The sequence below is a fragment of the Anguilla anguilla genome, chromosome 5 (genome assembly GCF_013347855.1).
Source record: "Anguilla anguilla isolate fAngAng1 chromosome 5, fAngAng1.pri, whole genome shotgun sequence".
NCBI lineage: Eukaryota > Metazoa > Chordata > Actinopteri > Anguilliformes > Anguillidae > Anguilla > Anguilla anguilla.
In genome coordinates, this window is record NC_049205.1 from 24,502,536 (window position 1) to 24,517,560 (window position 15,025).

The 15,025-nt window shown below is 41.6% G+C and overlaps 1 protein-coding gene across 3 annotated transcripts in view; it reads left to right on the forward strand.

Annotated features, from left to right (window-relative positions):
* blm (BLM RecQ like helicase) overlaps window positions 1-15,025 on the forward strand; it is a 146,707-nt gene that overhangs the window by 43,434 nt on the left and 88,248 nt on the right. The gene's annotated exons all lie outside the window — the stretch shown is intronic.

Consider the following 15,025-nt stretch of genomic DNA (forward strand, 5'->3'; position numbering starts at 1 on the left):
TCAATGGATATGCGAATGTTACGACCTGGTCTAGGGTCAGACCATAATAAGGAAATGGGTAGGGAACGTTCTGCGAACCAATCAGGAACTCCGGTCTCTATCTGAATGCTGGCCAGTCTTCGAAGGTTACTGGGCACACGGCAGCTTTGAACGCTGAACTTTGGACAGTTAGCTGATAGTCGGAAACTAAAAGCCAGAATAGCGTACCCCCTATGGAGCATTAGATCCTCCACCCAGAGTAGCTTCAAAAACAATAAAGGAAAAATAACAAACTTATGTCCCAATGGAAGGATTTTCAGTCTGGGGATACACTAAGTAACCAGAGCACTATATGGCGAGCGGAGGGCAAAATGTGAGTCAAAGTCAAAAACAAGCGTACAGTCAAACACAAAAGCCGATCAGCAAACAAAGCAGAGGGGCTAGGTGAGAATTGGAATCGAATATGAGAGTGAATGGTCAGAAACACAAAATCACGGGGCAAACAAACTAGAAGGGCTAAGGCAAGAATCGGAGTCGAAGGAAACAAGTCAGTGGTCATACACAAGATCAAATCAGCAAACAAACCAGAAGGGCTAGATGGAAATCAAGTCTCCACTGGTAGGCGGCAAACGGTGAATTTTTCAAGCCAAGCAGCCGGATATGGAAACCGCCGATAAGATGACAACCAGAACGAAGAAACACATGCAAAAGTTACAAATGCTTCCTACTGGGGTCGTAACAGCGAACCACATAATTAGATGCACTGAAAAAGGAAAAAAAAAAGTTTATAATGACATGGCAGTTGGCAAAAACCATGTATAGGGAGTTCCAATGATGCTGGAAAGTAAACATTTTATTTACAAAGCAAGACAAATACTGCTGTCCTATATGAAGAGAAAATACATAAAAACTAACAAATTTCGACAAAGAAAAGGAATAAAAAGAGAGTACTGATGTATGCCCAAATTGCGTGTACAACAGGACAGGAGACCTCTTAAGCAAATGTTTCTTTGGACTTCCCTTAAATGCAATTGTAAACAAGCCTTGCACATTGCACACTTCCCTTTGTATGCCGAAATACGGTCTGGAGAGGAACAGGCCTGCAACAGCCTGCCCCACCATAATAATAATCATGAGGTGCTTTTCATATACCGAAAGCACTGGATGCAGACAATTGTTCAAGCATATAGTGTAGTCATTTAGAAATTTTTTTGGCGTAACACAGCTGAATTTCTGGTTGTTTCCACTATAAAGGATTGCCATTTGACACTCATGTGACACATAAACTTTGAGTGACCATATTCCCTTCAGATGGAAAGATGAAACACAGGGCAACGTTACTTGAAATAATTTAGGAAACATTAGGTAGCATTGCTTTGGAATACACATTGTTTCATTTGTTCAATTCAATTCAAATTTATTTGAATAGCTCTTTTTACAGAACTTTTGTTGCTGAATCTTCATATTTGACGTGCAACACCTAGTTTGAATGTTTGATAACGAGTTTCATGAACCAGAGCAAGCTATGTTGGATGCCTTCATTTGCATAGAAAAAAGAAAAGAATACATTCTATGCAAATGCAGAACCGGCGACGGCTCCACACCACTTCCATCATGCACCGCGCAGCCTGTTCGCAGCAATTAAGGGCGCAGCAATTAATTAATTAGCAATTAAGGGTGGCCGCGCCTAGTTCCGCAACTCCCCCTGTTGGCTCACTGAAACAATACAGACACAGAGAAAGCAGCAGGGGAAGGCAGACGCCAGGCGTGACAAAGAGGACAACAAAAAATGTATGTTTTTAACCACTTTGCGCAATGCCCCTAGTGGTCGGCATGCCGGCATTTACCAAGCACCCCTTCCCCGCAGTCTCATCTGTAACTACAGCCCCCACGCATGACACACAGGACAATAGTGTCTATCTGGGCATACATGAAAACATTTTTTTACCGCTTAAAAAATCCAAACTAAGGGGATTTTGCGTTTTCTCCATTTTCCTGCCACAAATTCTCCTAGCCCACAAAGAATATTTCTCCTCATTGGTCATTTTAGGTACATCAACCAATAAAAACATTGGATGCAAACACAAAATGAACATATATACAAGTGTGCGCGTTTAAAACTTAACTATAACTAGAACTTTGCAGCTCTGATGTCTACTCATAGCCTAGAGGGTAGTGCTTCTGCTTTTGGTTGTAACTGTTTACAGGACTGATAGACCCAGGTTCAATCCCCGCCTCCGACTGCAGAAAACTTCTAACTCAGTACACTGGCTTGCTGGCTAACTAAAAATACAACATTTAAACTATTGCTTTTGCATCTGTAAAATCTTTCCAGGACAGTTCAGCTTTCAACATTTTCAGTGTGTTTAACATTAGCTACCTTGTGTGTGAGTTACTTGGCATTCTTGTACGTTGAAAACGTGTTTTTCATGTCATGTTACTGCGAGAATATTTTTGTTTCTCTCTTAACTACTGCGATACCAGCTGACAGCAGTTGATGGGCGTGGACGCCAGCCAGTGTGAGATTCGCAGGCACAGAATGTCTTGTTTGGTAGCAAGCATTGCTCGAATACTAGCAACAAGCTAAGCAAGTTAAGAGCCAATATCTGCGTATGTGGTCAGCTAAAAGCTTTTATGTTTTATTTGCAGGTAAGACTGAATGAAGCACAAATTTTCTATAGTTTTACAATGCGTAAGAATTCCTGTTGACTTTTACATTCTTATATATGAGAATGTAAGATAATGTTGGCTAAACTAGTTAGTAATATAACTACCTTGTGTGCTAGCCGCAGGCTATATTGTTGTTCACATGGTTCCTTACCTATGTCACAGTGGGTTCTTCACGAACCATGTTATAATGCTTATTTTTGCGTTTTAAAAATGGGGCTCAATTACTTTTAATGACATTAATCATTTATGTTACAGAAAAACAGTGCAATACAGAACAGTATTGTAACATGCTTGATAGCAAGCTTCACTAGAATACTAGCAAGCTAAGCGAGCTGAAAGTGACTGTCTGCATATGTGGTCAGCTAAAAGCTTTTATGTTTGGTTTGCAGACATCTGATCATGGAAGGTAAAGGATTTTTTCTGTTGATTCTGGTTACCTTTTTTGGCCATATGTGCCAAATTCGCTGTCGGTCTTACCACAAACACAAACAGCAGCCCTGAACCCCCGCTCACCTACACTCGGGACGTTTTGATCAATTTTTGATCTTCTGCAACGCGTCTTCGCTACAATGACACATTTCTGTTACCACCAGAGTGTGTCAAAGGCAATACCATCGAAGCAAGGAAACGGGGCAGGAAAGGTGGGATCCGGGAGCGGATTAAGAGGCAGCCTTATAGACAGCCATTTCCGTCTATTATGCTCGGCAATGTCCAGAGCATAAGGAATAAGGCAGATGAGTTGTGGGCCTGTACTCAGTACCTCTCCGACGACCGGCAATCCTGTCTTATCTGCCTGACCAAAACCTGGCTCACGGAGACGGACCCTGATTCAGCTGTCGACCTAGAGGGCTACACTCTTGTGAGGATGGACCGCAACCTGAACTCCGGGAAAAGTAAGGGCGGAGGAATGTGTGTGTTCATCAACGAGAAATATTATTACCCAGCTCATATTACAACAAAGCATCAGGTTTGTACAAAGGACATTGAACTATTAGCGCTCAGTCTAAGGCCATACTATCTGCATCGGGAAATACACCAAATCAGACTTTTTGTTGTTTATATCGCCCCCTCCGCTGACACGCAGGCTGCTGCCACTATCATTCATGAACTGGTATCCCAGGCTGAGGCAGAGGCTCCCGACGCAGCCAAATTTATTACGGGGGACTTCAACGTCTGCAGTTTGTGTGAACATTTACCAACGTACCAGCAGTGTGTCACCTGCACCACCCGCAACTAAGCTTGTCTTGACCATTGCTACGGAAACATCCAGGACGCCTTTTATTCCAAGGCACTATGTGGTCTGGGGAGCTCGGACTATAACATGGTAAAGCTGATGCCTGCCTACGAGCCCAGATTACGGCACGAGCAGGCCAAAAGGGTGGAAGTTAAAAGCTGGACCACTGCTGCGACTGAAGCCCTCCAAGACTGCCTGGAGTGCACCGACTGGGACATAGTGACAGACGGGACTGATAACATCGATGATGCAGCATTTGCTATTTCAGGATACATACAATTTTGCGAGGATGCGATTATCCATTATTATATTACTTATAGTTCTTATAATTACACTTATACTGCACTATTTATATTTATATTTATCACTGTTTTTATTCTGCTTTTATTCTGTTTTTATGTTTCATGACTACGTTGTGTCTTTGTGTTAGCACCTTGGACAGCGAGGAACAACATTTTGTTCCCGTATACCATGTATGTGGAAATGACAAATAAACGAACTTGAACTTGAACTTGAAGTATCCCCAAAAAATGTTCAAGGTCTTTCCCAACAATAAGCCCTGTGTAACCCCAGAGTTAAAGCAACTTCTTAACCAGAAAAAGTGTTTGTTCAAGTCGGGGAAGCGGAGAGGTAAAGGAGAGTGTGCAGGAAAGATTAAAAGCAAGATTGTTGATTGTAAGAGCATATAAAGATAAATTAGAAAGTTTTTTTTAAGATGATGCTAGGAGAGCATGGCAGGGATTACAAACAATGCACTGCATGACAAGTTGCTAATGAATTTGATATGGCAAATGACTTAAATAATTTTTACTGTAGGTTTGATACACGTGATTTTAAATTAGAACAGGCTAAGGCCCCTATGAAAGTAAGGGATATGGTGGATGTGGAAGTTGTAATTTCTTTAGATGATGTTAGATCATACTTTAGACGCGTTAACCCTCGCAAAGCCCTTGGGCCAGATGGCATTAGCTGTAGGACACTACGGGCATGTGCGGATCAGCTGGCGCGGCCTTTCCAGAGGCTGTTCCAGCTGTCACTGGACACCGGGGCAGTGACAACCTGTGGAAAAGGTCTATGATTGTGCCGGTGCCCAAAAATAACAGACCCAGGGAATTTAATGACCTGCGCCCAGTTGCCCTAACATCTGTAGCGATGAAATGTTTTGAAAAAATTGTGTTAAAACCACTTCTCTTTGAGGTTTCACCTCATTTGGATCCAAACCAATGATTAATAACATCTATGAGCACCTTGAACAGGCTCAGAGCCTGGTCAAAATTGTGTTCATGGATTTTAGCAGTGGGTTCAATAACATCCAACCCCACCTGATGGTGGGCAGATTGGTGCATCTCGGAGTAAATCCCAAACTCATTTTGTGGATTAACAACTTCTTGGCTGATCGCAGTCAGCAAGTCAGATTCAACTCTGCCATCTCATCCCCTAAAACCATTAACACAGGTTTTTTTGTTTTGTCCCCGATTTTATACACTCTGTACACCAATGAATGCCAGGCATCTGCTTCAGCTCACACTTAATTTAAATATGCAGATGATACCACACTGGTAGGGTTCCTTAAATCTGACAGTTCATCGGTCGAGGGTTTTGAGAGGGAAACACAGGGTTTTATTAAGTGGTGTTCAGATAATTTTCTTGAGGTCAACCTAAAGAAAACAAAAGAGATAGTGATAGATTTTAGAAGGAAAAAAATAATAGTCCCCCCCTCCAAGATTAATGGTGGATTAGTTGAGTGGGTCTCAACTTACAAATACCTTGGAGTTGAAATTGATGATCACTTAAGATTCAATGAAATGAATGCACAGGGATTATAAATCTAAGAAACTACAACAGAGGCTGTTCTTTCTTAGGAAATTGAATCACTTTAGAATAGACTGTCGTATCCTCCATATGTTCTACAAATCTGTTTTGTAGAACGTTCTGTCCTTCGGCCTGATCTGCACCTTCGGAAACATGCGTGTTCAAGATCATGCCAAACTGCAGCGCATGATCAAGACAGCAAGTGGGATCATTGGGGTTGATCAGGTGTCTGCAGCACAGCTGTACAATGACCTTATTTTATAAAAGGCTGATCAGATCCTCAATGATCCTACTCATCCTCTCCACCTGAAATTCCGAAGGAGTAGAAGGTCAAATGGCAGAATCCTGCAGCAGAAAATTAGAACAATAAGGTACAGCAAATCTTTTGTGCCTACAGCAATTTGATTACTAAATGATAGATAGATGTGCACCTATATTACTAGGTTTGGGTATTTTGATTGTGTATACTGTATATTTAGATTGTATATTGTATGTGATGTATATTTTATATTGCTAGCATTGCACAGGATATTCTGTTGACGTATGCGGATGTGTGTGTGTGTGTGTGCGCGCGCGTGCGCGCATGTTTATTAGTGTATGTACAATGTACCTCTGTGTTTTAAATGGGACGTGTGTGACCACATGAATTTCCCCTTGTAGGATAACAAAGTTCACCTTGACCTAGACTTGACAAACGCAGTGCAAAAAGAAATGATATCTTATTAAAAAAAAGTACAAAAATGCCAAGTTCCTCACACATGCAAAGCCCAGTCTGTTCATTCAAACTGGAAAAATCTAGGCCTGCCATTAAAAGTATTGATGTTAGAATGATGCCAAGTTACTCTACTACAAACAATATAGGCTATCTTGCCTCACCAAAATTAAAGAAGCTGTATTCCAAAGCAATGCTACCCAATGTTTCCTAAATTGTTTCAAGTCACTTGGTCCTGTGTTTTTTAATAATAATAATAACAATAATAATAATAATAATAATAATAATAATAATAATAATAATAATTAATAATAATAATAATAATAATGATAATAACTAGACAATTCCTGCAGAAATTGTGAAGTGTGGTTGCCGCCAATGCAAAGTCGACTTTGTGCTGGAATTCTAGGCGGTTGCTAGGGTGTTCTAGGTGGTTGCTATGGAGTTCTAGGCAGAATAATAAATAAATAAATAATATGTGCAATAAGAATAGTGTGTTTGCCTAAGGCAACCACACTAATATGTGCAATAATAATAGTGTGTTTGCCTAAGGCAACCACACTAATAACTAGACAATTCCTGCAGAAATTGTGAAGTGTGGTTGCCGCCAATGCAACGTCGACTTTGTGTTGAACATGGAGTTCTAGGCCGTTGCTAGATGGTTGCTATGGAGTTCTAGGTAGTTGCTAGGGTGTTGCTAGGTGGTTGCTATGGAGTTCTAGGATGTTGCTAGGTGGTTGCTATGGTGTTCTAGGTGGTTGCTAGGGTGTTGCTAAGTGGTTGCTATGGAGTTGTAGGCGGTTGCTCGGGTGTTGCTAGGTGGTTGCTAAGGATTGGTAGACTGTTGCTAGGGTGTTGCTAGGGGGTTGCTACGGAGTTCTAGACGGTTGCTAGGTCTTTACTGAGTCCAATGAGGTGACCCCTAATTCTCTATGACAAACGGTTAAATAGTTATGAAATATCAAACATCAGCCAATCAGGACAGGGGGCGAGGTTATTCTGCACCAATGGACAAAGGACTCTCTGCCAAATTCAATGAGGCATCCCACAATGTGTGGGCAATTTTGCCCCATAGAGATGAATGCCGAATGTCCAAAGCCAGAAAGAGACCAGAGTACAGCTGCCAGAAGATAGAGCATTGTGACATCACAAGGGTGAGAAGACAGCATTGTGACATCACAAGGGTGAACATTCCACCATTCATTCTCTATGGGAAAAATTTCTCAAAAAAAGTGGAATTTCTCAAGAACCGTGCAGCGAAACTTTCCACAAAGTAATAGCAAACCATTCCCGATCAAGCCGCTCGATTTTACATATTGCACATGTATGTGGTGCGAAAACTCTGGGAGGAGTAGCGGTCCAAAAAATGGGTGGAATAATAATAAACTAGACAATTCCTGCAGAAATTGTGAAGTGTGGTTGCCGCCAACGCAAAGTCGACTTTGTGCTGAACGGAGTGAACAGTTTCTGTAGCATGAGCAGAGACATAGTATGGTATACATGGTATAACATCACGGCAACGAGTTCATTTGCAACACACTAGCTAGGCTAAATTAACCCTTCATCAATACTTGAGATCAGTGTTTTACTCACGGTATGCTGTGACGAGTGACGGCGAATCACAAAGCTAGCTGGCCAGTTCAGAGGGTCTTGGAAAAACCCTATATCTACACTGCGCGACCGCACCATTGTAAAAAGCAAGACAGGTCTAGGGAGATTAATTTGATTGATTTATGGTTTTACGTTAAGTTCAGCTCATTTTTACCATTCAACTAAAAACATTTAACTGGGCTGCAATTCAGAATTTAATCTGTTACCTTAGATACCAACTCATAGACAGAGGATAGTCTATTACCTGTTAGCCTCAATGCAGTTATAAAGAGACCAAAGTGTCCAACTCGCTGGAATATAAAACGGTACTACAAAAGTAAAATGTGACATATTATACATAGTTAGAAAGCTTATTGTATCACCTGTTGGATCGATGAAGTGTAGATAAAGCCAGTTTGTTCTACAAAGTTACAGAACACTCAATGCAGTATGTGTGGTATTACAAGCTGACGTCTTTTTCTGGAGTAAGACCGGACCTGAAGCTGCTGCACATGTTTTGTTGACGGCATTGTTGCACATTTTAGTAAAGTCTGGCTTGTTTGAAAATTCGTTTATTCAGTAGGTGAGAGCATAAGCTTTCTAACCAGGTATAACAGCACGTCTATTTTTGTTTTTTTAATATCGTTTTTTTAGGTCAACCGAAAGCTATGTCATCATGTCATAGAACGTATTCGCTCTTTGTTAGCACTAGCATGCAAATACGCAAAGTCTGGCTTGTTTGAAAATTCGTTTATTCAGTAGCTGAGAGCATAAGCTTTCTAACCAGGTATAACAGCACGTCTATTTTTGGTTTTTTAATATCGTTTTTTTAGGTCAACCGAAAGTGCTCTCATTATCGCATTAAAGCCATTCACTGTTTGTTAGCACTAGCATTCTCAGACGCTGCATGTGACGAAACGTCGTCAACGAATTTGCGTAATATCTCGTGAAATACTATTATTGTTGAGGACTTCTGGGTATGCCTAAGCCATATGTTTGTTGATATACCTAGCTGACAGCGTTTTCATTTGTAATTTTTCAGTTGGAATACCGTTTTACCCTTCACTTCCGCATTCAGCTATTCCTATCCTGGCAGCTGAGACCGTAGAGCTGACCGCATCACGTGTGCAAAGCCGACCAATGCTGTAACTTCACCGTTCGCATATGAACGACGTCACCTTCTCCATTCATCTCTATGGGGAAAAATTGGGCATAAAAATTAATATTTCTCAAAAACCGTGCAGCGAAACTTTCCACAAAGTAATAGCACACGATTCCCAAAGAAGCCGGTCATTTTGACATATGGCACGTGTATGTGGTGTGAAAACTCTGGGAGGAGTAGCGGTCCAAGAAATGGGTGGAATAATAATAAATAAAGAATATGTGCGATAATAGTAGTGTGGTTGCCTTAAAGCAACCACACTAATAAATATGTGCGATAATAATAGTGTGATTTTCCGAGTGCTTTGCAGTCAGGGGGAACTCACCTCACCCACCACCAATGTGTAGCACCCACCTGGGTGTTGCACGGCATCCATTTTGCGCCAGAAAGCTCACCACACATTAGCGAAGGTGGAGAGGGAGCGAACATATTTCAGCCAATTAAATCTGGGGATGATTTTGGTGGCAGTTTGCCAGAGCCAGATCTGGGATTTAGCCAGGACACTGGGGAACCCCCTACTCTTAGCGATAAGTGTCATGGGATCTTTTAATGACCACAGTGAGTCAGGACCTCGGTTTAACGTTTCATCCGAAAGACGGCGTCTCCTACAGCACAGTGTCCCTGTCACTGCACTGGGGCATGGGGGTTTATTTCACCAGAGGGAAGATTGCCCCCTGCTGGCCCACCAACACCACTTCCAGCAGCAACTCAGTATTCCCATCCAAGCACTAACCAAGCCCTCACCTGCTTAGCTTCAGCCATTTGGCAGGAGCAGAGCGCATGGAGGTATGGCTGCTGGCTAATCTTACCATCTTACAATGTCATTCAAACTTTGTGTCACATCAAAGTGTCAAATACGTCAAATTGCCTCATGCAAGACGTTTAAATGAACTAGAACAAAGTGCCCTTTGGGCGTTGCAACCTTTTTCCTTGACCCTCCCCTGACCCCTGAGACTTCTGGCCCTGTACCCCAGCCCTCTCCATTGCTTTCACCCACAGCCTCCCCTGATCCCCTTTGACCCTGTGGCCCCACCCCTTAAAAATATCCTGTGCAAAGGACAGACCTCCAAGCAGTATTAATGTTGAATTTGGAAGGGATGTGACGAAGATTGTGCAAACAGATAAGGTGAAATATATATAGAAATATATATTGTACTACATATAAGTTAAAGAGTAAAAAAGAAACGGAAAGGAAAACTGTCAAAACTTTAGGGCTTGTTGACAGTACATATGTACATATATATATATATATATATATATATATATATATATATATATGCATATATATATATGGCTGTCTTTCCCCTGGAGAAGGCTGTGTAGAGGTGGCCGTGAGCGAACACAAGCTGAGGCAAGTAGATGGCAACTCGTTCATTTTCTTGTCCTGTTGATGGTAACTGAGAAAGCCAGCCCGACAGGGAACTGTCTCCTGACAAAGGTGAAGGGAAGCTCATGATTTCTGTCATGGTGAGGAATCAGATGGTGGCCGAACAGACCGCGTTGCAATGACTGGCATCGCTATGGTGAGAAAACGTGCACTTCGTTCTTCGAGCTGCTCCGACCCCAATAACTATGGAACGACCTGACGTTCACGGAGACCATGTGCGCCGTCTGCACGGTGTAGACTGCGCCGACCGCAAGAAGCATGAAACACGAATGTTGAGCTTGCTAGCTAGGTACTTTATTATCATGCTGACGCCAAATGGCGAATGAGCAATATACTTCAGAATTCTTACCTGACTTCTCTGGAGATTCGCTACCTCACGCCAATCTCTTGCGTTTGGCAGCACGACTTGGCGACAGTGATTTGCGCTTCTTAGGCATGATGCAAACGTTCTTCAAAAAAACTCTTTCTTTAATGAATCCTCTCCAGCGTTTCCAGTTCCGTCTCTGGTGTGTGGTGTTACTGTTACTGTTGGTATGGTGGGAAGTAGTTCCGGGTGACAGTAGTTCCGGATTCCAAAATAAAACCAACTCAATGTTTCCTAAATTATTGGAAGTCACTTGGCCCTGTTAATGTACTGTATGCTTGTACACACAGGGCCAAGTGACTTGCAATAATTTAGGAAACATTGAGTAGCATTGCTTTGGAGTAGAGTTTGTTTAATCTGCGTGAGGCAAGATAGCAAATATTGTTTCTTGTACAGTAACTTGGCGTCATTTTGATATCAATACTTTTAACGGCAGTACTAGATTTTGCCAGTTTGAATTAATGAGTTATAGGCAGTGATTTGTATGTGTGAGTAACTTGGCATTTTTGTACGTTGAAAACGTGTTTTATATGAGATAAAAATATCAGCTGGCAGATATATGTTCTGAGAACTGAAATGGTTTAATAAAACTGTTTTATTGTGATGACATTGGAACCAATTCAAACAATAAATATGTTTAACAATAATAAAATTAAAATTTATTTACATTATGCATAACTATGTATAACTATATAATTATAAAAAAAACTATGCATACAACTGTATGTATTTTTTGCCATGAACTGAATGATTAGGCTACAAGGTATTGAAGCAGGCGGCAAACAGCCTATAGAATTCCAATGTATCAAATGCCATTTGAGAATAACTGTTGGCTTTCTAATGCTTGTAAAACAATTGGTATATTCCTGTAGTTATAATTGTCAATATAGTAGTATAAGGTATACATAGTAACGTTTGTATTTCATTACAAGAACCGTAAAAGCAACATGAAATTAGAATAGCATGAATTTGTCAGTTTCATTTTCACTTCGCCCTCAACTGGACATCATCCTTTATGGAAACCTAGAAAGTGCACTTTTACTTTCTCTTGAATTATTATCTTTGTCATTGAGAATGAAATATGGCATGAATTGGCAGTTCTACTGATGATGTTTATTTCTATTTAAGACAGTCTCAGGGGTGGATATCTGCTGTTGCCATCTGAGGAATCTGAAACTTGCATTGGTGCCTGGTGTTGTGGGATGCAATATCTGACGTTTTTGTGTTACAGCTCACCTGGCATTTTTACATTTTCATCTATGGCTATTTGGAATATTCAGCTGTCTTTTGGACTGTGGTCTTGGTTTCCTGGGGACTATTTGATAGTACCTTCCTGAAATATCAGTATTTTTCCCCATGAATTTTCTTCAGGCCTTGTGATAAGCACTGAAAAACCCTGAAACAGACACAGCATGCAGGGTGGCATATTAGCATGGTCTGATCAGGCGATCTGCAATTATATTTGTCAGATTTGTGTTTGCTCTGCATATTCAAGACTTGCATCAAAATGATCACAAGATCAGAACAATTAGATCAGGTATAACATACTCTGGAGTGTCACCAACTGAATGTACTACTCGCTGCACAAGGAATACCATGGATAACTTAAAAATGCTAAATGAAGCAAAGCTAAAAAAAATTATTGCCCAACTGAAATCCTCTACGTGCTCCTTAGATCTGTCGGGGAAATGACAATATAGCCTTACACAGGACACCACTTATGTCGCGATTATACTTCTATATTCTCACATTGGGCACCACTTATGTAGGCGAAGCGGCATAACCGCACAATTAAAAATCAGTCTCATAAAATTAGTTATCTAGACTATTCGACCATAAATTTGGAACTTCAATTAATAATCAATATTACAAATATTAAGGATCAAATAATTAAATCAAATATTTAAGAGATAACCGGAAGGATGTAGTTCTTGGATAGGCTATTTTGACTCTGATTCTCACGTTCCAGCAACATCAAAACAGACACGGGTTTAATACAATGATTTATTAAACAATCGTACAAACAGGACACACAAACTAATCTAAGTGGGGAAACTTCTAAATACGGGAAGGTATGCGTGTGTGGTTGTGTGTGCGTACGTGTCCCTTTGTGGACGAAAGGGGGAAGGGTAAACGGCGGGTGGTCGCGTATGTGTGGGGTACAGTGTAACTGGCGTGGCTGAATAACTGAGCTCAGCTAGGAAGGAGTATTGCTTCCGGTAGTGCCGGAGAGTGAAGCGTAACTTCAGCTGTTAAGCAATACATGCAACCAAGCTAGTTATTCGCCCACTACCGACTATACAATGAGTGTGATGTCGTTAGGGTTGTAAAGTTAGTCGGGGAGTAAGAGAGAAAAACCATGCATAGGATTGTTTCCTAAGATTACATCGCCAGCGCAAATTACTATAAACAACAAAATGGAAACACACAATGTCACATTAAACTCAATGCACACTAAGCTAAACTATTGCTCAGTCTTACTGTCCATCCATTCACGCAGTTAGCGGCCTCCGGTGGTCGCTGTGGGGTCCTGGAGAGAACAGCCTTGGCGTTGTGAAATTGTGGAGGTTTCCAGGTGTGAGGCGCGCGGCGCAAACCGGATCCTTGTTCCATAGCAACAGCGATGTGGTTGTCCCCCCCAGTCAGTCGTCAGCAAGGCTCTTCTTCCTGGAGCTCGCCGTGGTTAGTTGGCGCAGCGTTGGGCGTGCGCTGGTTTCCACGCGGGATGGATCAGGCTTTAGTCGCCGCAGGCGAGCTAAATCGGCAGAGCCTCGTTGCTGCGTACAGTGACTTTATCTTTGCGTTTAGATAAATCGGTGACTGCCGCGACCTTAGGCGTTCTGCACGCCCTTTGAATTGGAGTTCTACAGAGTTGTGAGAATTTGAGTTAGGCCCATAGGAGTTCCACAGTATGTGGGCACTCAAGGGACTATGAGAGAGGGCGAAGAGAGAGGCGAAAAAGAGAGCGAGCGATTACTGTCCCTAACTTTTATACCTGGTGGGGGGAGGGGGGGGGAGGGGGGGGGAGGGGGGGGACCCGTGGAGTGTGATAAGGATCTTGAATGCAGTGTGCACTGATGATGTCATCAGATGCACGCCGGATGCGCTGCGTGTTCTTAAAGAAGGTAATTTCCATTTGGACGGCACAGACTGACCGAGTGTACCTACAGATCCTATCACCACAGTCTTTTTCAAAGAACTTACAAGTTGCCTCTCTGCCAGTGTACTGGAAATACTGAACCTGTCCTTGAAGACAGGCATTTTTCCTGATCCTCTTAAAACAGCTGTTGTCAGACCATTGCTGAAGAAAAATAACCAGGACCCCTCTGACTTAAGTAATTTTAGACCAATTTCAAATCTGCCTTTTTTAAGTAAAATCCTTGAGAAAATAGTATCTACACAGATCAATCAGTTCCTCTGGTTTTAGACAGAATCATAGCACTGAAAGAGAGCGCAGACTCAGATTATGTGGTTATTTCACATAGTTTATTCAGGTTGGATAGCTATAATACTGAAATAAAATGTTATGTCCAAACAAGTGCATAGTTACATTCTCCAATATTGTCATTACTTTTTTGGGGGGGTGGGGGTTTAGCCAGTGAAAATGCTGAGTTGGCTAGTGACTTTGTCAAACCACTAGCCACAATGACTGCTTAGCCAAAAAGTTAATGTCAAGCCCTGTTAGTATGTTAGGTCGCGGGGAAACTCATTCAAAATGATCAATCACAACATTGACACTAACTCTTCCTAACTATGATAGGTAGTCTCCGTGCAGATAGGGGGAATTATCTTTGGTATCTGTGTAACCGTAGCCAGATAGTTAATCATTTAAATAGAGTTGATGCAATAATATTATGTTGGATTATGAGGTAACATTTAACCGTATTGATACCGTGGGAACATTAGGTTGTACTAGAGTGCAAACAAGGGGATATACAGTGACACTACAGTTCCGCTATGTCAGAATCAGAAACTTTCTTTCACTTCAACGTGCCTTGGAGAAGAAAGGTGAAGCCAGCATGTCTTCGGTTTCATTGAGCTCTCCACCACCATCATCAAAACACCAAATGAGGGAATATCTTTTAGAATATATCCATCCCGCCAGCAAAGTTCCA